The sequence below is a fragment of the Passer montanus genome, unplaced genomic scaffold, assembly GCF_014805655.1.
Source record: "Passer montanus isolate IOZ18808 unplaced genomic scaffold, ASM1480565v1 scaffold22, whole genome shotgun sequence".
Classification (NCBI taxonomy): Eukaryota; Metazoa; Chordata; class Aves; order Passeriformes; family Passeridae; genus Passer; species Passer montanus.
The window spans coordinates 7,920,313-7,946,022 of NW_024366815.1; positions in this window are offsets into that span (position 1 = coordinate 7,920,313).

A 25,710-nucleotide genomic window follows, 5' to 3' on the forward strand; every position below is an offset into this window, starting at 1 on the left:
ACATACAAGATGCCAATGACATGAATAAAAGAGTGAGGGTTAACTGGAGGTGGACTTGTAAAAAACAAATAACAAGAAGAAACAGAGGAAGCAAGCAGTAAAACCTCAGATAATAATGACAGGCTTTAGCTGCAAGATGAATATCAAGACCAAGGACTTTAACTCTTCCTAAATTAGAGATTGTTTGGATGTGTGGTTGTATTTCAGGCAGGATTCTATTTATAAATAACAAAAAGGTCTTCATGCAACCTGCCAATTTATGCAGATGGACAAAGACAGCTTTGGAGGCTTAATAAAGGCTTTTTTGTTTTACAATACTACATCTGTTTTAGATAATGCAGGAATGCTGTTTAATAAGGTCTTTCATATATGCTTCCTATTTGGTATCTCTCCATAATCAGTTCAGATGCTCATATTAACAAAATTAAACTATACAAATGGTACAAAGACAAGAGTCAGATCTGAGCAAGGACATAAACCAGCAAACCAGATGCCATCTGTAGAAATGCCCTGGTCAACAAACTAATAAAATTTTCTTTTCTTCCCCTTTGATAAAGGCTACATTTTATTAAGGAAGCCCCTTCTGACAGCTGTGTTAATACAGTTAGATGATGTTTCTGAGAAGCTAATCAGAGAAATGTCTGGAAATAGATTAGGTCTTCTCTTTGATTTAGAAACAGAGTGAAATTTTTAATAAGACCATTTAAAAATAGATTCAGCCTCTGACTTACTATTGTGAATAACTCACAACTAATTTTTTTACTAAAATCTAACAACTTGGCCAGAGTTTTGACAAGATTGCAAGATCAACAGTGTCCTTTTATGTCTGGTGTCACAGTCATTCTTAACAGCATTCAAGATTTCATCTGATTTTATCATTTGGAAAAACACAGAAGAGTAAAATTTGGAATGAGTCTCAACTGATATAAGTTCATGTGACCTCTTCTATTACAATTCCCTCAAGAGCATGTGCCCATTTAAAATTTTACTGCATCCTCAATCCAGTAAAATTAAGTTTTTACCTTGAGGACAATTTTAAGAGCTGCAGTTTAAAGAGCATTAGCAAATATACTTAATTTTGCCTATATTATCTGCACTGATTCCCTGCCTCCCTTGACCAGCTCTTGTATAGAAAAATAGGTAGTGGCAGAGATTGCTTGTGAACATCAGAAGAAGGTGTAGAATTGAATGCCTGTCTTGCTGTTCCAGACATTGCTGAAGCTTGGCGCCGAAAAAATTTTCCCATCATGCTAATTCCTTAATAGTAGCATTGCACGCTCAGTGGCAGTTCTCTACATGGCTGGACAGAGGCCTCTTGTTAGCACTGATTGCAGGAGGAATTTCCTCAGGTCTGCTGAGACCCTTCACCCAGTCAGCTGCAGGCTGCCCAGCGTACAGTGGGGCAGGAACAACCCTGCGTGGCTCCTCCGAGGGGATCCTGGAGACCAGCGTGGCCTTGGCCGAGGGAGCACATTCCCGCTGGCTGGCAGAGTACTCCCTGTGCCATGCGTGCCCTCCAGCAGCACCAGCTCCTCCCGGATGGCTGGGCCCTGGGGTGGCTGTGGGTGGGGGTGAAGGGAGCCCTCCCGACTGCCAGGATTTGAGGAGAAGTGCTGCCATTCACGCGGCCCAGCTCGGCCCCAGCCTTGCCAGCACACTTGGCACACGGTGACAGTGTAGCCTCTGTTTGTGTCAGTGGCTCTTTCAGCCAGCGTGCATTTGGAAAGCCAGTGTGCTTCAGAGAGAGTCACTTTAGCTGGGGGAACTCGGGTGTCCTGTCAGAGGAAATTCCCTCAGTCATTTGCAGGCACCATGGTCCGGGCTCTGAGTTGGCAATGCCTTAGAACACCAGAGTTGTCCTCATGTGGGACAGAAGAAGCAAGGCAGGAACCATACGTTCTTGTGCGTGTCCATGCATGTATATGAAAGATAAATTACTTGGGAAAGGCCATTAAGTCTGTGAAATCAGAAATTTAAAATATAACAATCCAAAAAGTTGAAATCAAATATGGAGAGTGGGGAAGAGCCAAGACCATTGCAATGATGGCCATTGCAATAGGAGCCAGGAGGAAGCTTGTTGTACCTCACAGCCTTTTGCAGACTGTGCCAGCATGGTCTGATGATTCCACTTGTCCATCCTAAGCATCCAGCTCCTTTAGCCCACAGGACAGCGGGCAAGCACAGCCCTGGTGCCTGCTGCCAGAGTGCCCTTGGTGCAATGGCTGCTGAAGATGAGCTCCCAGTCCCCATGGCCCTGATGGCACTTGGCAGCACGGTGTGCACTGGGTCCTGCCAGAGGGTGAGGAGTGCACCGGCTGAGGGAGCCCAGGAGGACTGGGAGACCTGAAGCCTGTCAGAGGAGCAGTCTCCTTCATGGTGGAAGTCAGCAGAAGTCATCAGTGCTCTGACAGGAGCATGGCACTTTTGTTCTCATCTGCCGTGAAGGACCTTGTGCAATGAGGGTAATTATTAAACATCTCATTGCATCCTAAATGAATTCATAATTAATGATATTCTGAGAGTCTGAGGCAGTACTGCTTTTATATGTGTGGCATAACATAAAACCAGCTCACTTTAAAGTATTTTCCTATAGGTTTCATTGATAATAAAATACAGGCATTTCGGAAATGTTTAGGCTCTATTTTAAACTAGCTACCTCATCTGTTATTACAATTTTCTTAGATTCTCTGAGAAAGCAGCAAGTGAGAAGGTTTTTTGATGAAAATCAGTTCCCACCTTTTTGATTAAACCACAAATGTTTAATGTCTTCTGCTGCTGCACTTTTATATTTTTTAATAAAACTCTGTAAAAACCAAGTGCCAGATCCTTATCTGCAGATCAATTGCCCAATGCACAAAGAGCTCTTGCATCACAGTTTGCCTTCCTCACTGCAGTGATGGTCTGTGGTCTGGTGAAGCAGGAGGTCCCCAGTCTGACACTAGAGCTGCTAGTATGAAGTAAAAGGTCCTGACTTTGCTCTATTTTTTGCTGTCTGCCATCACTTGCCATTGCTCCAGCTGGATGTCACAGGAAGCAGCTATATTTTCTTCTCCTTCTTCCTAAATGTGGACATAAGCAAGGTGGTGATGATGAAAATATCTCTGAGGAGGACGAAGGGAGCACAGGGAAGCTTCCAGCCTCTCTGCATAACAGGAGGTGAACAGTTGCTGGCCAGTTGAACAGGCTTAAAGTCTCTGTGGGACTTGAAACTTGTCCCTCTGCTGTAACAATGGCCATATATACCCTGGGGTGGAAATCAAACCTGAGGATGAGTGTTTGGATAGGAATGGAGAATCAGAAGTTGACATCTCAGGGAGCAAAGTCTTGATCATCTCTGATCTTTAGGTTCTTTGGAACATCACTAAAGAGATAAATTATTTATCACCTGGGTTAATCCCTCTCCCTACGTGTAAGCCCCTGGCTGTGTTGAGCTGGCCATCATAGTCATAAGCAGATAATGCAGTCCTGGCTGTCCCTGGCAGTGGAGTTCCTGCATGTGTTTTCAATCCTATGGGAAATAATAACTATTGTGAGCATCCCACACACACGCATACACAGGCGTATCACAAACAGCATGATGTCATGTTCAGTTCCTTCAAACTGTTACTGTTGCAGTGGATTCTCGTATGGCAGACTGCAATAAATTAATTTTTCTTATTAAAAAGTCAAGGGAATAAAACAGGCTTTCTCTGATTAACAGAGAAACCAGATGTTCTATAATTATTGAAGTGCAGGCAAATTCAAAGCCAAATAAAGCAAGCATGGCTGGATATAGTCTTTTCAAGATCTGTTTTCTCTCCCTTCAGTCTCTCAGCATGAAAAAATAAAAATCTTGCTGAGTGGTAACACAAAAGTTGATGATTAACTATATAACTTTCTCTCTGGGGTATTTAATTTCTGGGAATCGTGTCACACACAGTCCTCACTGGGCTTCAAGCATTTTCCATATGCAGTCAAATATGATAAAGGCTTCTCCCAGCATTGAGCCCCTCTTATGAGCTAAATAATGTTGAGGGCTCAGTTGTGCTTCCCTATGCAGAGTTTAGGCACCATATTTTCAGGACATTATTAACTACATTTTCAACATGAAAGGCAGAGACTCATGAAGGACATGGCCAATGTACTCATTGACATGAACGGGTTATAATTTTGAGTGAAGATTTGTTAATTAAATTTCTGAGACTTGCAAATGTTTGGTAAGCAATGTGCTTATTTGTATATACAAACATGGTAAATGGGTTTACCAGAAGTAGAGAATTTCTTGAATGTGTAGTTTTTTATAGCCCTCATAGAACAATTACTTCTTCTGTCTGGTAATCAACACAAGGCAAGTATCAATTCCTCAGGATGTGGGTTTGTGCTTTTTAAACAGTGAAAGCATATTCACCTTTCTAAGTCTAGGGGTCTTTCCAGAAAGAAAATTCAGCCAGATTATCACTTTGGGAGTATGCAGTAGGTCAGTTCTTTATGATGTTTTGGTATATACCTTACTTGTCGCAATTCTTGAGTATGCACTGCACACTGCAATGCACACAGATGCATAGACATTGCATAGCACCACTGTACAGAAAGGTGGGTATTTTAAACTAGAAATACTTTCTTCCTGCTGGAAGGAGGAGCTTGGTTTTGGTCTGGTTTGATTTTGTTGGCTTTACCCCTAAAGGATAATTTAGGAAAACAAGTAATATACAGAAGATTTGTAGGAGGTAGACTTCAGAAAGCAGAAAGATTCATTATACCAATGTCTACTGTTACTGAGCAATCACTTCTTAATAATGAAGTCTTCAAATCAAACACTACTGACACAATGAGACACTTGAATTTAGTGACTTGACTGAACAGAAGATAGGGATAGTTTCCTTTAGTCTTTTGTGCAGTACCTTAACTTTGATCTCTATATATGGGCAATTCTCATTACTCTGCACTTTTCTTAAATAAGAACTCACTACATGAATCATGTATATATTTTCGGCTATTCACTTTGCTTACCACCAAAGAAAAGGGGCTGTTCAGCTGGATATGGATACTTTTATCCTAAAGGAGGTCAGAACAAACTATGCTTTCCTTTGTGTATCACAACAGAAATCTTATCACAAATTATGATTCATTAATCTCAAATCCAAAATATATTGCAGCAGATGTAAAAGCCAAGCTGGTATCTTTGATGGATCTCCATTCTTAAATAAAGTACAAAGAGATCTCCATACCCCTTCTCAAGTTGCAAAGATTAACCCTTTTTTCCAAGTTTTGAAAGAGGAAGGCAGTTGCAGGCATATCACTCACAAGCTGGAACAAAGTTTGACCAAACTGTGGGGTCCCAGTTTTGGGCCACTGAGGGTGTGCCTTTTCCTTGTGTGCTAAAAGCAGCAGCAGCAGTGTCAGTATAGCTTGATTTCTCTGTCCTACTGGCTATCACTCTCCGCCTCACTGCTTGTTTTTGATACACATCATATTTTCACTGCAGCTAGGCCATCCCAAACTCCAGAGGCAGCCTTTCATCCTAGCCAGCTGAGTGAGGAGCAGGATCTGCAGGAAAGGCACTGACCAGGGATGCCGTGACCAGGGCTGACTACGAGGCATGGATGTGTGTAGAGAACCAATCTAGCTTCTGCCCTGACACGGAAAGGACAGGAGCACATGCTGCTCCTTCCCAGCATGACTCTTCCGTGCTGTTATTCTTTTCTTGTCTCCCACCTTCTTCCTCATCTAGCCAGTTTCTTAATTCTGTCACCCAGTTCCCAAGCTGGGACTTGGAGACCTGATGTAACCTAGGGTAGCCATGGTTAAGACCACAAGTAAAAGTGTGTAGAGCTTCAAGCTAGATCATGCATGGTAGTAAGCAAAATTTTCAGTAAAAAGTGCCAAGATGTGCTAGGAACTACCAAGCACAAGTAAATTGCAGATTTGAAAGGTCTGTAGCTCTGCCAAAAGGTGACAGGCTTCACACAAAGCATTTCTGCCTCACCTCATCAAAACTCAAGTGATGCTCTTTCAGTTTCCAGAGTTTAAACACTCTGAGAGAACATGTCAGTAACAGCACAATTATGTTTGGATATACTCAAAACCGTTTCCCTCAGACTGAGACTTTTAGGAGTAAAAACGGCCCGGGGTGGGGAAAAGTCCCTAGCATGGAAAATTTCAGCTCAACATTTAAAGTTTGACAAAACTCCCTACAACAGAAAAGGGATACCTCTGCCAAGTCATGCATGTGAAATAATTAATCCGTGGAAAAACAACCTCAGGAGCTGCTGGATGCCCACGGAAGCACCACACGGCCGTTTCAGTACCCAACACGCTATTCCCCTGGGAAAGTATGAAGAGATTAGGCGAGCAGCCAGAATTTAGGCAGAAACCGCACCAGGGTTAGCACACCCTTTCCTGTTTCCTCCCCATTTCCCCGCGGGAGCAGCGGCGCGGGCGCTGCCCGTGGCCAGCAGAGGTCAGCGCGCCCCAGCGCAGCCGCGCCGAGCGCCCCGGGCGGCACCGGGCACCGCGAACGGGGCACCGCGCACTGGGCACCGCGCACCGGGCAACGGGCACCGGGCAACGGGCACTGAGCACTGCACACCGGGCACTGCACACCGGGCACCGCGCACCAGGCACCGGGCACTGGGCACCGCGCACCGGGCATCTTGCACTGCGCACCGGGCACTGCGCACCGGGCACCGCTCACCGGGCACTGCACACCGGGCACTGGGCACCGCGCTCTGGGCACCGGGCACCGGGCACTGCGCACTGGCCACTGGGCACCGGGCACCATGCACTGGGCACTGCGCTCCGGGCACCGGGCACCGGGCACAGGGCACTGCACATCGCGCACTGTCCGGCACTGCGCACCGGGCACCGCGCACCGGGCACCGCGCACCGCGCACCGCGCACCGCGCACCGCGCACTGCGCCCCGGGCACCGCGCACAGCGAACGGGGCACCGCGCACCGGGCAGCGGGCACTGCGCACTGGGCACTGGGCACTAGGCACTGGGCACTGCTCACCGGGCACTGCACACCGGGCACTGGGCACCATGCACTGCGCACCGGGCACTGCACACGGGGCACTGCACACCGGGCACTGGGCACTGGGCACTGGACACTGGGCACTGCACATCACGCACTGTGCACTGGACACTGGGCACTGGGCACCGGCCACTGCGCACCGGGCACCACACACCGGGCACTGGGCACTGGGCACTGGACACTGGGCACTGCACATCACGCACTGTGCACTGGGCACCGGGCACTGGGCAGTGGGCACTTTGCACTGGGCACTGCGCACCAGGCACCACACACCGGGCACTGGGCACCGGGCACTGCATATCGCGCACTGGGCAGTGGGCACCGGGCACCATGCACTGCACACCGGGCACCAGGCACTGCGCACCAGGCACTGCAGCACCCTGCTGGCCTGAGCAGCAATCCCACTGCCCCTCCCAGGTCCCAGGAGGGATTAGTGCTCTGCTTCGTGTCTCTGCGGATCTCAGCTGAGCCCCTACAAACAGTGGCAATCTCTGCCATGTGGAGCCGCACTGCGCACTGGGCACTGGGCACTGGGCACTGCACATCACGCACTGTGCACCGGGCACTGGGCACCGGGCACCAGGCACTGCGCACCAGGCACCACACACCGGGCACTGGGCACCGGGCACTGCATATCGCGCACTGGGCAGTGGGCACCGGGCACCATGCACTGCACACCGGGCACCAGGCACTGCGCACCAGGCACTGCAGCACCCTGCTGGCCTGAGCAGCAATCCCACTGTCCCTCCCAGGTCCCAGGAGGGATTAGTGCTCTGCTTCGTGTCTCTGCGGATCTCAGCTGAGCCCCTACAAACAGTGGCAATCTCTGCCATGTGGAGCCTCCAAAACCTTTCCAGAGAGGTGAATTAACTTTACCAGTGTCATCCAGTGGGTTGGTAGAATACTGTCGCATTTTCTGAAGCCACCTTTGGGAAACCAGCCCGCTCTTCTGTGTGTATGAGGGATTCAGAAAGCTTCAAGGCTAATTCTCCAATAATGCAGCATTTGGCTGATGGTACATCTTCACCATTTTTAGGTTGGCAGGCCTCTTCTTCAAACACAAATCTGTCACAAATCCAGTGCAATGGCTCTTTCCCTCTTTTCTCTTGCTGTTCTGGAATATTCCATTATTGCTGCCTTCCTTACATTGGGCAGTTGTTTGCTGCAAAATCTCTCACCTCATTTTCCTATGCTGCGTGGGAAAGCAGAGGGACACCATCTTTCCTAAGACAATTAATTTAAAAGATACAGAACAACAATCTGGGAAGTTGTTTCCAACATGAGAGGAACAGCCTCTCCCTGAATCCCTTACGTTATAAGGTATTCCTTCCTATACCTCGTAAATTTCAGGTTATGGCTAACCTCTCTCTGTTCTGATTTGAGACAAGTTTTGTGCTTTATATTTTAAGTTAACCAATCTAGTACAGAATTTTCACTATTAAAAGATTTTTTGTTCCTATTTTTTATTTGTTGATTCCTAGGTAAATAAAAAGTAATATGTAGAACTTTATTTTCTTTCTGAGTTTGACTGGGTGTTCATTTAGATGTTCTCATAAAACAGGTAGTAAAATAGATACCCAATTACATAAATTGTACCCTGTCATAGCTGGGGTCTCTTGCTATGCATCTACAGGATACACGAATATAAGCTGCAATAAGAGTCTTAAAAAGAAGTAGAGTGTTAATTTTTCTGTGTTTTTAATATTTTATATTCCTAATTTAAAAGATACTAAGACAAAAATTATTTAAATGCAAGCTTTTCACACTGAGGATGAGATCCAGCCATATTAGCTTCAAAAGCCTTGTACAGCTTTTGTACATTGGAGAGAAAATAGAGAAGAAACGTGATATTGGTCTATAATTGACTGCAGTGGGAGAAAATACTTGAATCCAGCAGGATCTGTAATCAAATAAAGTGGCAATTTGAGCCTACTGATTCAGAGGTCAATTCAGAGAAACTAGAAATGAAAGGATTCTTGTACAATCAGAAGTGTTTGCCTCCTGGAACAGCAGTCAGGGGGTGTAGGTGGAAAGCAGGCAGTTTCCAAAATGCCTGTCTCTGCAGGGGACAGCAGCATCATGCAGCTCTGGACAGGATGATTGCTCTGGACTCTGCAGCTGCTCATGGAGGGTGCTGTGACACCCACCACAGTGCCCAGCATGGGCCTGTGGATGCCACATGAGCACGTGCTGTGTCTCTTTTTCCAGCAGAAGCCTGGGTGGTAACACCCAAAGGTAAACATAACGAACAGGAAACAGGAAAACATGTGGAATTAGTCAGTTCCACTGAACTGGCATTTTCTCATTAAAATGTGTTCAGTCAGGCCCATGAAGCGGAGAATTGTTGTCCTCCCTAAGGTTATATCCTGGTTCTCACACAGCCAGTTCATTCAGGAAATAAAACTGGATAATGTATCCTCCCAGCTTCCACATGAATTCCTGGTGCTTGTTTACATTTTTGACAAGTCAGGATGGTTTCTTGACTTCATTAGAAAGCAAAAAGTAGCTCTACAATTTTCAGTGACCCATGCTCAAATCTGCTTTGCAAAAGCTTAGCTGTGAAAATATCAGTAAGATTTTGTGTTGAAAGTAGCAAGTTATTCTCTCCAATTATACTTTCCAGCAGCTGTTTCACTTCTTCAGCAGCTGTACAATTTAAATAAGCTTTTAGCACACTTTCTGCTTTCAGAGTTAAATATCCAGGTCAGAGATTTGCTGGTTTGACCCTTACTTGAGTGAAAAGAGAAGATATTAGTGTATTATTAATCCACACACATTTTACTATCAAAATCAGTAAAGAAAACAAGATAAACTGTGTGTGCAAAATAGATGGATTAATTGTGATCAGATAATGACTTGAATTAGTGGAAGTGAACCATTAAAACACAGCAGTTTGGAAGGAGACTTTCCACAGGAGAAGACCAGAACTTATTTTCCAACAAGTGCAACATATGAAGTAAATTTTAAATAAGGGATCCACAAATTGCTAAGGAAGAAAACATGTCTTTGAATGATCTGCATGATACTAGGAGATATGTTTCAAACAGATTTGAATCTCATTTTTTAAACTTATTTTTCTTGTTTGTTACAATCTTCTTTTCTCCTAGGTTTATGTTAGGCTAATGTAAAAACAATCCGAGCCATATTTCTGTTCCAAACAGCAGTATAAACCTGAAACTTCACAGCCAAGGTGTCTCGTATATCATTGCATCATAGAATTGTGAAGGGAAAGGATCTTGTTGCAGAATATGGCTGAGAGGGAATAGAGATGCCTCTAATGCTGAGGCTGCAGGATGAGGTGGGATGTAATTATCCCCATGTTCCCATTCTGTAAGCAAACCATTTTCCCAGAATGGCCAAATGTGGAAGTCCTGAGGTTACACCACCTGGGTCAGCAGCTTTGTGGGCACATCTGACTTTGGTTTACAAGGGTGTGTTGAGGGAATCCTGCAGCAATTTCTTCTCATTTGTGTGGGAAGGCAAATCTCGTATTTCATGATACCAGCATTCTATCCTTCATTTGCACAAGCCCAGCAGGGTCCACCTGACACTCCATGCCCTCTGGAATGGCCTTGTTTCCAGGTCAGTCTGCTCTAAGTCTTGGGAGCTGCAGAAGCCCAAGATACACCCCAAGGCCACTTGGGCTTCAGTATCCCCTGAATGCTCTGGATGCCTTTCAGACTTGTTCACTCAGCCAGGCAACTGTATTTTCCGTGTGCCAGAGTAGGGGCAAGGTGCACTCCAGATTTATAGCATTTGTGGGCAAATGAGCACCTGATTCTTTCTCTGCCTTGCTCTGCTTCACTGTGTGTTTTATGCCAGACACCAGCTCTGGTGGCTTCAGTATATATCACTATCACTGCTTTATCATGTCTCTCTGCTTTCACAGCTTTCAACTTCTCCCATTTTTGTTTTAGCCTATACTGGCAAGTATCAGTCCCATGTGAGTAGATTTATGCCTCAATTATATTTATGTCACCAAAATATCATGAGCATTGTACCGAGAACTTTGTAAATCCCAGGCCTCGCTGAGACTGATGAAAATTAAATGTTACTTTGGGGTATTCATCATAGCTGCATTAATGTCAAACTTGTGCAAAACATGTCAAAGCATAGGCTGTGATTTTACACAGAACTTTAAGAAAGCAATTTCTAATATTTTTCTTCTGTGAGCTCAACTGATATAGTAAAATCTCTTCTGACTGCAAAACCCCTAGAGAAATGCTTTGTGTTTCCAGATAGGCACCTTCAGCGCCAGTAGCTGCCTCAGTGCCTGTAGAGCTCAGCAGAAGTGGCAGAACTGCCTCTGAGCACTGAGCTGTGCAGTCCCATTGAAACTGTGTTTGTTTTCAAATGTCTGTGCTTAGCAGTTACAGGGAAGTTTGCTTGGAGAAAATAAAACCTAGGGGCTGGTGAATGAAAAGTCAGCATCTGAGGTGTTGTTTCTGATAGGACACATCAGTTCTGCTGTATCAGTTGTGCAGACTTACAAGCTGGGCTGTTGTCTGGAGAGGCAATCTGTTCCTTTAGCTAAGATCCTCAGTCCTTAGTGGTGAGCTGACTTGGCTTCTCTTTAAGGTAATTGGCGATGTGGCTCCTTTTTGTTTTGAGCAGAGTTCAAACATCTGTTTCTGACAACTATAGTGAAAGTAAAAACATAATCATATTCATGGCCACATGAAAAAGTCACATGAAGTTTTCTCTGCAAGGCATTTAGCCCTTCTGTGCTGCTTTAACTGCTAAGCTGCACTTACATATACAGCTAAGAGCAAGCCCTCTTGTCATGCATTTGTGCACAAGCATCCCACATTGCCTCCTGTAACAACAGCCACATTATGCTTCCTTGCACAAAACCAGCTGTCAGTTTAGATTTCCTTAATCCTGCCAGATTCCAACTCAGCCAGCTAACAACCATTATCTATGGGAAACCCTTCTGCAAAATAAAGCAATGTCCTTACAGAAATGACATGTCATAAAAATTAGTTTGGTCACCAATCCAACAAAATACTTTGTTTAAGTTTGAAAACTACAGACTGGTGGTATCATGTTCCCTGGTGCTATAGATCTGAGAAATGATGAGCAGGACAGCACCATAACAGCACACAGGGCCAGATCCCTGCTTGCCCTAATTATATAACACACTTAAACACTGTAATTGTGTTTTGCAAGTTGCTGCTGTGTGGACAGTGTACACGTATGGCACAATAGTCTCCAGCATAACCTTTCCAAACTCCGTCAGTGAAAACAAGGAATGGGAACCATGAGAGTTTTGACAACATTGCGATGGCTCTTTTGAGAGCAACCTGCTCTCACCAGTGGAAGAGTTAAAGGGGTCAGCTCTTCCCCCTAAGGACAAGGTAGAGGTTTTGATGGGCTCCTCCGTGGAAGTCTAAGGACAAGACAAATGGCAAGTGCATACTGCAGATACTATTCCTGCCTGAGGTAAACAAGAGGCAGAAGAAAACCAGGCCATGTCTCATGACCCTGGACACAGAATACCACATGGATCAGATAGATCAGTGACTGTGAGCAGCTTCAATGCAGTGGTCCTCAGATTTCTTGGCCTGCAGTGAACTCTACAAATGCTTCCCCATGCTCCTGGCTCACTGGGCAGGAAGAGGGAGGAAGGCTGTGTGCATGCTCAGCCAATAAAGACCATATCTTCTCAGGGGAGCAAGGGAAGCTGTTTCTAACTCAAGTCAAACTGTTCAAATGTGATGCCAGGTCTGGCAGGTCTATAAACACATGACACATCAACAAGAATTGCAGCTTCTCAGCACACCAGCTGGTGAAAGCTGAACATTTTCTTCAGGTTTTTCTGTTTTGTCATTGTTTATGTGCATTTGCATATAAATAGTTTGCAGAGTTGCTAACCACAGTCAATTTGTAGCCAGAAGGAAATGCCCAGCGTATCAGTAGATTGTCTTAAGAAGCAAATTCAAAGGTGGGACTTTTTAGTTATATTATGGGTATTATTAGAAGCAATTAAGGTGATGTTTTCCCTCAACATAAATAGGAGAGAAATCTCTCTCTCTCTCTTTTTTTTTTTCCCAAAAGAAACTTAAACCTTTATCTGTTTACAGGATTTGGCATCAGGGATTTTCAGAAATAAAATTGTGATGTACTATTGGACTCATGATAAAATACCAAGATTTGCCAATCCATACATAATCTGATAATCCTTTTACATCTTGATCATCAAAGACTGTAAAGTTTTTAGTGTGTTTAAATGTGAATCTCTTAATGACATTTTAAGCCACGCACCAGATCTGGTTTTTGGTTCACAAAGTAGAGTAGAGCCCACAGCTGTGCTGTAACCACACAAATGAAAACATGTACTTCCTTTTTTGGGAGTAATATCATGCCTTTTTGAAGATAACTTTTATGTGGATAGGGCAGAGGGGCTAGCATCCCTTCCAATAAATGCAATAACCAGCATTTTATGAGCTTTTCTTTCATACTTTTTTTCTAAGTGAAAATAGTGCTTCTTTATTAGAGTTATTTCCAACCTAATTATTTTGGTTCTCTGCAGTTCAAACAGCTATTTAGAGTGGAAAAAACCCAAAACCACTATGGCCAGATCCCTGTAGGTTGATGGAGACCTCTAGGCAATCAAAATAATCAGAGCACTGTCTCAGGGTCAGCCTGATCCCTGCAGAGATCCCTGCAGAGGCTGTAGCTGAGCTCTTCACATCGTGTTTGAGAGCTATGCATGTTTTATGTTAAAGGTGACAAGCACAAGCATGCAAGAATCCAAAGCATGCAAGAAAGGTGTTTTAACAGGACAGTAGTGCAAACCTGTTTTCAAAACTGAGTATTAAATCACATGTAGCAACTGCATTTTTTGAAAGAGTGGGGGAAAAAAAAGAAAAGAAACTCTACACCACAAAAAAGTACCCCAAAGCACTGTTTCTAGACTGAGAACAAACAAGAAAAAGGATGGTCTTATTCTAAAATGCTGAGAGAAAAGCTGATGGTACAAATCTATTTCTGTTAGAGACCTCCAATGTGATTTTATGGTAATGTCTGTGCCTACATTTCTTTCTTCTTCTACTGAAGGGAGGCAGCAGTCCACCCTTTCTGGACCCCTTTATCTGTCCAGTCGATTTAGACTTAAGTGCTTAGTGGCAGACATTCTCTCCTCAGTGGCAGAACAGTGTCCTGCACAATGAAACCTTAATCTCTGGCAAAGCCCAGCGATGCTGTGACAGCACTAGGAAGAATGAAGCAGAAAGTGCAGCATTTAAAGGCAGCAGGAGAACATGGTTAGGCAAGATCACCTCAGACTAAACCTTTCTGACTGAGTAATTACAGAGTGATGATGGATGAGTAGTGTACATAGTCTGATTAATTTCAAAGCAAAGATGGCTTTAGAAATCCCACTGCTTATGGGCATTGGCAGGGCTCCTGCATCCATTCTGATGGATGAAAGACTTCAAATTCTTATACGTGGTTCTTAGAACCTCAGTGTGTGCACGCATTATGACAGAAAATCTGTGAGAGTACTTGAATTTTCAGTTGAACACCCAAATGCCAAGAAACATCAGCAGAACTGTAATTCAGCCTCTGTCCTGTGTGCTATGGTAGTGTTTGAGCACTACTATTTTGTGGTGTAGTCCCTCCCTTGTTCAGTGCAGATGTTGGATGGTGGTTGAATAATGCTAATTACAACTGCTGCCGTAGGAAAGATTTTGGAAAGAGTGCATTTACTGCTAATCTATGCTACGGTCAAGCCTACTACTGTTCAGAAACAGAGGCCCTTAGGCCTGTAGGGAGTTTAGGGAAAGGGACACAGACCTAAAAATCCTGATTATTTTGGAGAGCTCTTCTATAAAAAGGCTAAGCATGAAGGGAAAGGCAGTGGTGGATGCGAAAGAAGGTAAGGAACTCTGGTCGTGGAGATACCCAGTGGTAAAGAAGCCTGTTGGGACATAGAGCCAAATGGGCCTGGTTCCACTCTCCCATAAGACCCACCATCACTTCTGAAAGCTTGCATTTGGCAGGACAAGAGGTGTAGCAGAGAAGACACGGCCTCATGGTAAGTGTGATTTAAATATTGCCGTGGAGAACCGGATTTTGTGCATGATCATACTGCAGCATTTTAATTGCTAGGAAAACACTTAAAATATGTGGAAATTCTCTGTAGCTTCCTCTTTCTCTCTGTTTCCTGGGATATCTGGGTCTAATTTGCAGGAGGCCATAGAAGACACTGTGGCAACTCAAGGCAGTGGAGCTGCCACTGTATCTGCACCTCACTGTCCCCAGCCCACCCCTCTGTGCCATGGTGCCCAGCCGTGAGCAGGAGATCAGCCCCTTTCTCACAGTGTGACAGGGGTGAGCTTCTCAAAGCTTGTGTGTTGAGGTGAAGGTGTGAGCAGCCCAGCAGTGAGCAAGTGAGCCTGTTGTCACCACAGCACCTGTGTGCTGTGCTGGGGACACTTCTGTGCCACAGGGCTGCACGTTGCCAGCCGTGGGATGTAATGCAGCCATTCATTCTACAGGCAGTGTCCTTCCTCTGCCCTGAATGGGCACACGTTGCCAGCCGTGGGATGTAATTCATTCCACAGGCAGTGTCCTTCCTCTGCCCTGAATGGGCACAGGGACCCCTGGGCATCTGTCACGTCAGTGTTCCTGTAACATGTGTCAGGCACACAGACTCATGGCTCTGCCTTCTGGGTGCTTTCTTTGCCATTTGGTTATTAATAACTTTGTCCATCATAAAATGCAAAACTCATTTTCTGGTATGAGAATTATTGCTGAATCAGGGACATTTTCGGGTCATGCAGTGTAAAGAAGTGCCTTAGTCCCAGAGTGCACTGGGCTAATGTTGAGAGAGTGCAGGCTCTTGCTTGCATTTCTGTGGTCAGAGTATTTCTTTACCACCTCTCTGTACATCTGCTTTCCCATATGGAAAGCATTGTAATGATCTTGAAATTACTTGAATTGTGGTTGCAGAGCCTGTTTTAATGACATGTGTTAAAATACCTGTCAATTCCTGCTCATGTCCCAAGGGACTTGACCAGTTTGGATGTCCATAGCAACAAGAAAAATAAGCTGAAAGTAGATCTATAGAGATGGAGCACTGCATAAGCCCTAGAAGCTCAGACTGACATATTCTATTCAAGAAACACTCTATTTTCTTGCAAAACCAAGCAGGTAGTATTGTGCCGTTTGGGCAAAAGGTGCTTATAGCTAATAAGCTATAGCAGAACAAGTGGAACTAGAAAATGTAAAAGTTAGTTTAGCTCTTTTTTTTTCCCCACCTAAGACTCTTGCATTGAAAGGTTTGTCCAAATATTAAAAAAGCAGGAATGTAATGAACTTTAGTAAAAAAGAAACTTAATTTCATGGAAACATTATACAGCAATGTAGTTCAGAACAATGTTAGGCAAATAGCTGTTGATTTGTCTGGTGAGTTTAAGCACCTTCAAAGCCCTGAATGGGCTGGTCAGGAGCCAAAAAAATGACACTGTATGACAAGCGAGGAGAGCAAAACTAGGCAGGGGTGTGGAATGAATCTGCTTTGCTTCTGCTGACAGAATGGAAAGATCTATTTTATGAAGTGTTCTAATGATGACTGTTGGTTTATTTTCCTCTCTTTAGTTCAGGCAGAGGTGTGTCCTTCATCTCCCTTGACTTCAGTGTGGCACACACCCTGAGTTCACTCTGGTCTCCCACTGGTGGCATTTCTGCTCGCTGGGGTCTGTGTCATTTGCAGAAGCGCAGCCTCTTGCTTGAGGGAGCATAGGGAATTTAGCATTATCCAAACCCTGCAAGCAAAGAAGCTGAATTTTAAGCAAGCATTTCCTGTACAAACTCCTGGTATTTCTTTTCTTTGTGCTTGCATTTCTTTAGAAGTATTGCATGTGGCTACAGAAGCAATTGTCCCTACTTATTTTGCAACACGAACCGTCTGGAAAGTTACGTGAGTAAGACAGCTTGCAAGTCTTGAGAGCAACCAGACCTAGCTCTCTTTTACAGTTGTAGGTCTCAATGGGAAATTTTACATACATGAATTCACTTCAAAAAGATTCCACCTCAATTAATTTTTCATTTATTTTTAAACTCTACAGCTGATAAAAGGGGGAAGATTTCCTACACAAGTTATTGATTTAAAAGCATAACAGCAACTCGCAGGAAAGTTTTTTTTCTGATTGATTTATAGTAGAAAAGCAAACAAGCAAGACAACATAGAAAAACATCATATCCTGAAGATAGATGACAATTAATGGAAGAAGAGATGGCATCTTAGAAGAGAAATTAATGTCTTCTTGCTATGGTCTTCTTCCCATAAATCTGCGGTTTCATAGGGTCTTCACTGTACAAATGTTTGCATGAGTATTTCTGAGATTTCTTGGTTTGGATTAGACCTCTGTTAGGGGTGACTTGTCTGAGCTAGTTTTAAAAATCTGGAAACTTGTTTCTAAAAGCAATTTGGATAAAGAAAGCACTGTCTTCTTGAACTGTCTCTGCGAAGGGTCTCTGTTTCCTAGTTACTTTGCTTGACTCCAGAAACTGGCTACCAGACCAGTACCACTGTTCTCATTGACCAGCTTCTGCCACTGAACAGCTTTCTGACGAATTTCAGGAAATCTTGGAAAACCTGAGAGAAAGATGGTCTCTTTGGGGTATTTTAAGCTTTTTAAATGGTTACTCAAATTAGTTTTTTATAACATAAAAATCCTATAGGTTGTACAGATACGTATATATTTACTTACGCTACCTTCTTTGTGGCTGGTACAGTAGTTGTGTTCTCTCTCAGGAGCTTGCTAAGCTAATGGGAAACAGACACTGGACCGGATATTAGACGCACTGATGTCTACACTTGGTTGCACTGTGGCTCAATGACCTGTTGCAAAATTTGTAACCTTTCATTTTTGCCTCCTTTTCTCATCTTATCTTCTGTTTGTCTTTCGTTTATTTTAGCCTTGTCCTGTCCCTGTACCACAGATACCACAGAAGTCCAGGCTTGCTCAGGGTTTTGAGTAGTAACAAAACACAGAGATTAACTAACCACTGTGGCCAGTAGGAGACTATACATTTTGTTTAAACAGGAACTGACACACATCAAGTTTAACGGGAGATTCCGGTTCTGACCAAGTTTCCTGTGAATTCTCCCTTATGCTGCATTCCTGTATGCTGGAGCCTCCCCAGGGAAAGCACTTTCCCCCAAAGGTTGCTTCTTTTTTGGGGTTTCCATATGCAGCAATGGTATGCGAGGTATTAAAAATTTCATTCCCTGAACATGATGGCATCTAACTTGGGGAGTCTGTATGTTCACACAGCAAGGATCAGTCTCAGATATATGCAATTCTCCTAACCTGGCTTTTGTTGCAGATGTACAGTGAGTCCATAAGGCACGAAGGGTCTGGAGGCTGAAAAAGACCCTACACTCAGGCATGATCCCAGCTGTTACTGATGTGCAGATCCTGCTCACCTTTTGGCCACCATTGCAGAAGAGGCAGCCACTCTTTCTGTAGCACAGAATTTCAGTTCACTTCCTTTAATGCACATTCCCACCCCTTGGTACTTGGCAGAAAGATCATATTTTTTTATTAACTAATCTGGGAATTTACACACAGTGTGAATGCAGTTGACTTAGAGAAGCTGGCCAGCAGGAGTTTGTGGGGAGAGGTTCAGAGGAGTGTTTCTCCTGGCTGGTGCTGCCCACAGAGACGAGGATGGGGCAGCAGCAAGGCTGAGCTGTAGTGATCCCTTCTCTGTGCTGTAGTGCCACACAGATGCACATCCAGTCATGAAAGCTGTGTTTGTGCTCCTGTCAGAGGTTCAGCTATTATTTAGCTATGTTCTTAGCTCTTTCCTCAGCTTTGATCCTACCAGACAGCCAGGGCTGAGGACAGCTCAGAAACCTTCTCCAAGTTGCCCTTTTGGGGCTCAATGCCATTCCCCAGCTGTTTGCTGCCACTCCCACTGTTCAGCCTCAGAATTTTATTGCTGGTTCATGAAAGCAGGCTCCAGAAATTCACAAAACCAACATGAAAGCCATAAGATTATACCACATATATAAAAGGTATAATAAGTATTATACTATATATATAAGGTATAAGGTATTATAAGGTTATAAATTATAAACCATGGGATTTTTAATAAGCTTTTGGTGTTTTAGCTTTTGCCTTGAAACTACAAGGACCAAATATTTATTTTATCTTAAATATATGCTATGGTTCCCACATAATGATACACAGACACAGGCCAGGCACCAGAAAGCAGATGTGGGAGCAACCAGAAATTGGGGGCAGTGCAATTAATGTCAGCCAACAGGGCCCATTTCCTGTACAATTATCATGCTGATGAGACTGTAGTAGGTAACATAGTGGGAGATACAGATCATACATGCAGATGAGATGGACTGACTAGCAATGTGGCTCTGTCTGGGCAATATGTGCTTTAGTCATGGAGTCATAGAATTCTCTAAGTTGGAAGAGACTTTTAAGATCATCAAGGCTGATCTTTAACCCAGCCCTGTGAAGTCCACCACTAAATCATGTCCCATATCCCCACATCTACTTGTCTTTTAAATACCTCCAGGGATGGTGACTCATCCACTTCCCTGGGCAGCCCTTTGCAGTGCTTGATGATCTGACAAAAGGCAGAATTGCTGTGGGAAAGCTGAAGAACAGAGAAGGAAAGGCACACCACTGGAATAGATTCAGGGAAACAGTGGATAATAACTAAGCATCAGCTCCCAGAATGAAGTTATTCCTAGCTCTATGAAACTATGCCTGCAGGAACTTTAAAATAAACATTGACCATTACAAGATTCATAATAAAGTCATGAGAGCTGGCTACATTATCAGCCCCTATCCCCTCTGGTGTGCCTCTGGTGTCAGGGTCTCCAGTGTGAGTGTGAGGGAATGTGTCTGTGATCTCTGCAGAAGGGCTGGTGTGCTCAGTGGGTTTCCCAGAGGCTTGTGGCTCCTTCCTTGGATCTGCTTGCTTCGAGGGGCAGTGCATAAGGATGAACCTCTCTGTAGCTCTCTGATCACCTCAGGTCTTTGACTTTCCTGCTAGTGGAAGTGCACTCTGGGATGCGACAGGTGTTGTTTTCCATGAGTGTAATGACAGAGAACACTGTAGGACTCAAAATTCCATCATAACCTTTGCTGAGCCCAGCCAGTGGGGTTGGCCTCTTCTCATGGGCTGAAGACAATGGTGAAGAGTCTGCACATACCCAAACAATGCATGATTTTGCTGGAACCATGAAGTATGACAAAAGGGTCTGATTAGGATGCAGCACTGTAGAAATCCAGAGATTATGGGAAGGTGCAAGTCACAGCAGACTTTGTAGGGTTTGGGCAGTGTGGGGGAGAAAGATGGATAAAACACACCTCAGAGCTGGCAGTTTGAAGAAGCTAATCAAATGTCCAGCTCACACTACTATGGCTTGCAATCTGCTTCCTTCTGAGGCTTTGGCATTGTCTCTCATTTGAAAATGTTTATGAATCAACACTTTGTGCTATGCCTCAGTCAAATGGAAAGGTTGCATGTTTTGCTCCTGTCCCTGATGCGTGAAGCTACAGGTTTAAAATGCTTTCCTTCCCATTCCTTGCAGGGAGATGTATGCTGCCTTCATTTATTGAGATTTTGAGGTGTTTTTGAATCTCTTCTGAGCTCTGGGAGGGGAAGCTTGACAGTGTTTGTCTCTTTGGAGCAAAAATATCAGAAATATTACAGAACTCTAAAAATCTTGGCTGTGTTGTCCCATTTTTCCTATTACACTCAGGGCTAATATAGTGTGCAATTTGTCTTTAGAAAGTCCATGGGTGTTTCTAAAGTGAGAAAACTGTGCAGGCATGTATGGAGAAGACAAGCTGTAGTGAAGCTGTAGTGGTGCCAGCCAGGGGTAAGTACTGAAGTTCATCTTGGTGGCAGAGAGCATAGCAAACCAAAAGGGTGGTCCCTGGGAGAGTGGTCACAAGGCAACTGATGAATAAAGTGAACCAGAAAGTGTCAGGAGGAGCACAGACGAAAAAGACCAAAATGGAAGAAGAGGACAAACAGGACAGAGCCAAATAAATGTGGAAAACATAGGAACACCATTAAGGGATGTTGAAACAAATGTTCAGGGTCTCAGATATATGATTCATATCCCCATTTTCATGTTCTCTGCTTCCAGTTACCTGTTTTCCAAGGTCTCTATCTGCTACAGGGGAGGTCTAGGCAGTTATCACAGATCAAACATCTAACCTCCAAACGGCTCATTTCATCTCAGGGAAGGGCAGTGGTACTTGGGAGCAAATTTCAAAGCTGTTCAGCCAGTTGTTCAGCCTCTTCCACATGAAAGAGCTTTCCTTTATGGGACTTGGTAACATGAAATCACTCTCAGTCACTCTGCAATACTGTGATGTGTAATTGTTGCTGACCTCTGAAAAATGCTCAGTTTACAGCAGTACAGGCTGCTGTGAACCCACTTGCTGTTGCCTCACAGCTAAGCCTCTATCAGATAGGGAATATAAACGTCAGGAAAAGCATGGCTCCTGCCTTTCTTTACTGAGAAACAGAGCAGGAATGAAAACACTTTTTTACCTGGAACAGTTTTACCATCATGAATTATTTATTTGTAGTAATTATATGTAAGCTACACAACCACACATGTATATGCTATATGGTGTATAATATGCAGTACATCCTTTATATTATGTACATATAAATCATATCCAAGGATTTCAGGGAACAGTTTCAGGGGAGACCTTGGTCTCTACAACAGCCAGAAAGGACACTGTAGCAAGGTGAAGACTGGCCTCTTCTCTCAGGCAACAAGTGACAGGATAGGAGGAAGTGCTGTGCCAGGAGAGGTTTGGATTGAACAGAATCAGAAAGATTTTTTTCACTAAAAGAGTGGTGACACATTGGTCCATCTGGAGAAGTTCTGGAGTCATCATCTCTGGAAGTGTTCAAGAAATGACAGGATACAGGGCACTTAGTGCTGCGGCTTAGTTGACAAGGTGGTTATCAGTCAAAGATTGGACTCAATGCTCTTGGAGGTCTTTTGCAAATATAATGTTTCTGTGATTCTATGATTTGCATGTTATTACACATGAGAAGGCTTGAATTTTTAAATTCATTTTGAATTCTGTTTACACTTCTGTTAGTAGGGGACATGACTTATTGGTGAAAATGGAAAACAAAAATATGTGAAAGGTGCTAATACATAAAGTGTTGATATTTTCAGCATCTGGAGACCCACGAGATAAGAGATTCTGTGTAGCTGCAAAAGCATCTCTGTAGGGTCCTAAGCAATGTTTGCAGCAGAGCAGGTTTGCCTAACAAAATATAAAATTGGGATAAGCACAAGGAGAAATTTGTGGAAAGTCTGTGGTTTGTAGTTTGTCACAAATAAAGAACACGGCAGGAGTTGATGCCTATGGGAAAGAGCTATTAGCACAGATAAGATTCCACCTCTGTACTGTCACTTCTGGGCAAAGTAGGAATCTCTGAAGTTGCTCTCTTGTCACACGTGGCATATTGTTCTGTCTCAGGGCATACCAAGTCAAGAGACAGGAACTTCTTGATCCTGAAACGCAAGAAAGCATCTTGCAGTGTTAAGAATGCAGCCAAGAAAAGATCACTTGATATAATTTGACAGAAGAAATAACACAGAAACAGAAACCATATTTGCAAAAAGCCTGTGGTATTTCCATTCATAAGGAGCATTGATCAGAGATACAGTCTTCTGACAAGTCTAAACTAAATACCAATCAGTTCAAGCCCCAGCCAAACAAGATCAAAGAAACACAGTTTTCAATACTGTTGAAGATAGACCAGTTTCTCAAACATGAGGAGTGTCCCCAGGGAGGGCAGACCACAGGCCAGCCTTGCTGGCTGCTGAGTTGCAGAGAAGCAAGAAGTCTCCTCCTGCCCCCTAAGACAGTTTTGCCTTTCTTAAGGAGCTTTCTCCCTCAGTGGAGGGAGACTGATCATGTCAAAGACAGTCACTGCCAAGTGGCAAAGCTTTATGGTCAAAACATTCTTGGCAGCATCCAGAAGAAAAACCAGAGAACAGAGCAAGTGCACAGAATAAAGGGATGCCCACTCTTGGTGGGAGTTTGAAAAGTTCTCTATGACAGCAGAGGAAGACACTGCAGAAGTTGCTTGAATTTAAATTTATGCCCTAAATTATAAGCTGGGTGTGCATATTTTGCAGATGTGGCTGCAGTGAAGGGGAAAACAGAAGTCAGAATTTCCTGGAGTTGTAGTTCCCAGTGCAGCCCAAGCCCCCTGCAGTGTGCAGAGGCAGCGATGTCAGGCACGCTGCAGTGCAGCTGTGCCCAGCTCGGAGTCACAGCACACGCTGTGCATTTCACAGCCCTGTGCTGTGGGCAGGTGAAAGTGCTCATGTGTCAGGGTGGGTTCAGCACCCACATTTAGAGGGGTTTGCTCTGAGGTCTGCCTCCAGGCTCCAGGCCTGCCAAGATGTGACTGAGCTTTGCACTGTTTTACTGAATGCTGCATTATTACAGTGGGGTTATATATGTATTTAGATGTTGTCTCATTCTTATTCTAAACAAGCACAGAGGCTGAGCAGAGAGAAGTAACTGTCCTCTCAAGCCAGAGTCAAGTCAGGCCTCTGACAGCCAGCATATTTTAGATTTTAAGTGCTCCACTGCAAATCTTCCAAACCTAAACAGAAGCTGAGAAATCACATTAAAAACAATGAAATATTAATGCACATTATGTATTTTCTCTGGAGAAAGAAGATCTTATAAAATGATGCTAATAGTTGAATTATATTGAGTTTTGGCTTAACACATGCCCTTTAATGGGCGGATGCAACTAGCATAATGCTGTCTTCTGTTCATTTATTTTTCAGAATAAAATAATAGCAAAGCACAGCACAGATGGCCAACATCATCTGATGCATTTAATCTCAGGCATAAATCCAGGAGGCCATTTAGGAAACAATGGACAAGCTTTGTTTCACATTATAGATCTTTGAGAATGTGAAGATATCTAGTTGAGTGGTGTACTTTAAAGTTTTTAGTAATAGAAAAATTGATTTAAAAGGAAAAATCTTTAATCTGGAGAAAGCTGAGTACTATATTTGAATCAAAATTAGAACCCGGGTCTAGATCAGAGTAACAAACTATTGCACCTCCATTAAAATACCTCTGTAAGCAAAGAAGGGTAAATAAGAGATTCAGCATCTATCCAAACAAGGATTTTTTTTTGTTGAGCCACAAGTTTTGTAGCACGGGGAAAATGAATCAAATTTCAACACGAATATGATACAAGTCTATTGGCAAGACAGTACCAACAATGAAGCCATCAATTCTTTCAAAACTAGGTAATAGAAAGCAAAGGGGGGGGCTGTCCTGTTGGGATTCCAGTCAATCTTCTCAACATGACGCTGCATACCAGGAAAAAAAATCCTTCCTTGCAGCTCACACCCAAATGATGGCTCTGAGGCAGGTGGTGGTAGAGGGTTGTCCAACATTGAAGCAATCTGTTGGGGATGCAAGAATCATGTGCAGCATTGCAGTCAGCAGAGACAAGGCTGCCAAGTTCCTGTGTAAAGTAAATAGAAAACTCATCCTGTTCCCCTTGCCTCTCTGCAACTGCTTCCTATTTTTAAACTGGCTTTTGTTGCTGACTGTAAAAGAATGTATTAGTAACATGAAATGACAAAATTCTTCACCCAGTGGGTATGTGCAAACTTTGTAAAATTGCTAAGGTCCCTAATTCCTTTTAACATGGGTGAAGCGAGGTGCCTGAAAGCCTCTTTTCAGAACCCTAAGGTTTGTCTTGCTGTTTGCATGGTCTCTCTTCCCTGGCTACCTCAGGCAATCTCCTTGTGTGCCCCAAAAGAGGGGCTTGGATAGGATAACAAGGGCTTTTTCCTCATTCCAGATGGGCTGACCTTGTGGGCACAGCTTCACCACCAATCCTCCAGAGCAACAATCTGCTTCCCCGGCAGGGGTCTGTCTGGAGGGGACCCTGCACCTGGACATGTGTGTGTCTGTCAGTGAGCACCTCTTGCCTGTTAGGTGTGATGAAGGATTTGCATCAGTGCTTGCTGACCATGAGGCAGGTGAGAACGCATGGCATAGGTTTTAAAGGAAACACCCTTTCCTCAAAATATTAAGTAACATTTATTTTGCTGATGGTGAAGCCTAGCTAGTTATTTGCTCTTTGTGTGCAGTTTGTTTTGGTCATCTCCTAGGCCCTGTGATATAACAGCCTGTCATATGAAAAGTAAACACAATAATGCAGCTGTAGCTGTAAATTAGGGAAACTAGTGAGAAACCAGTTCTCTCTTACACCATGCTTCACTTGAAATCCAGCCAGCACTGAGCAGGCTTTGCTCAGGAGATGGTGTGCAATTGCTTCTTTCCACAGTGGAAAGGGGCAGTGTGGTGTTCAGTTAGCCATTTCCATGCACAGAAACCTTGCACAACCCTGTTTGTCCCCTCTCCCAGGAGGGAAGGCTGGGTGCCCTCCCCGCTGGCCGCTCTTGTTTGCTTAGCTTGATCCCTGTGCGGTATTCCCTCTGCTAATTCCAGCTGAAGTCATCTCCTGAGCTGAAAAAGCTGGCCAGTGAACTGCCCTGCCCAGAATGCTGTCATTGCTCATTCTTCTTGCCAGAAAAATACTTTTTAAAAATCATTATTATTATTGTTATTATTTTTAATTTTCAGATTTGGCCAACCAATAAGTAAAAATTTTGTCTCCCAAGCAGA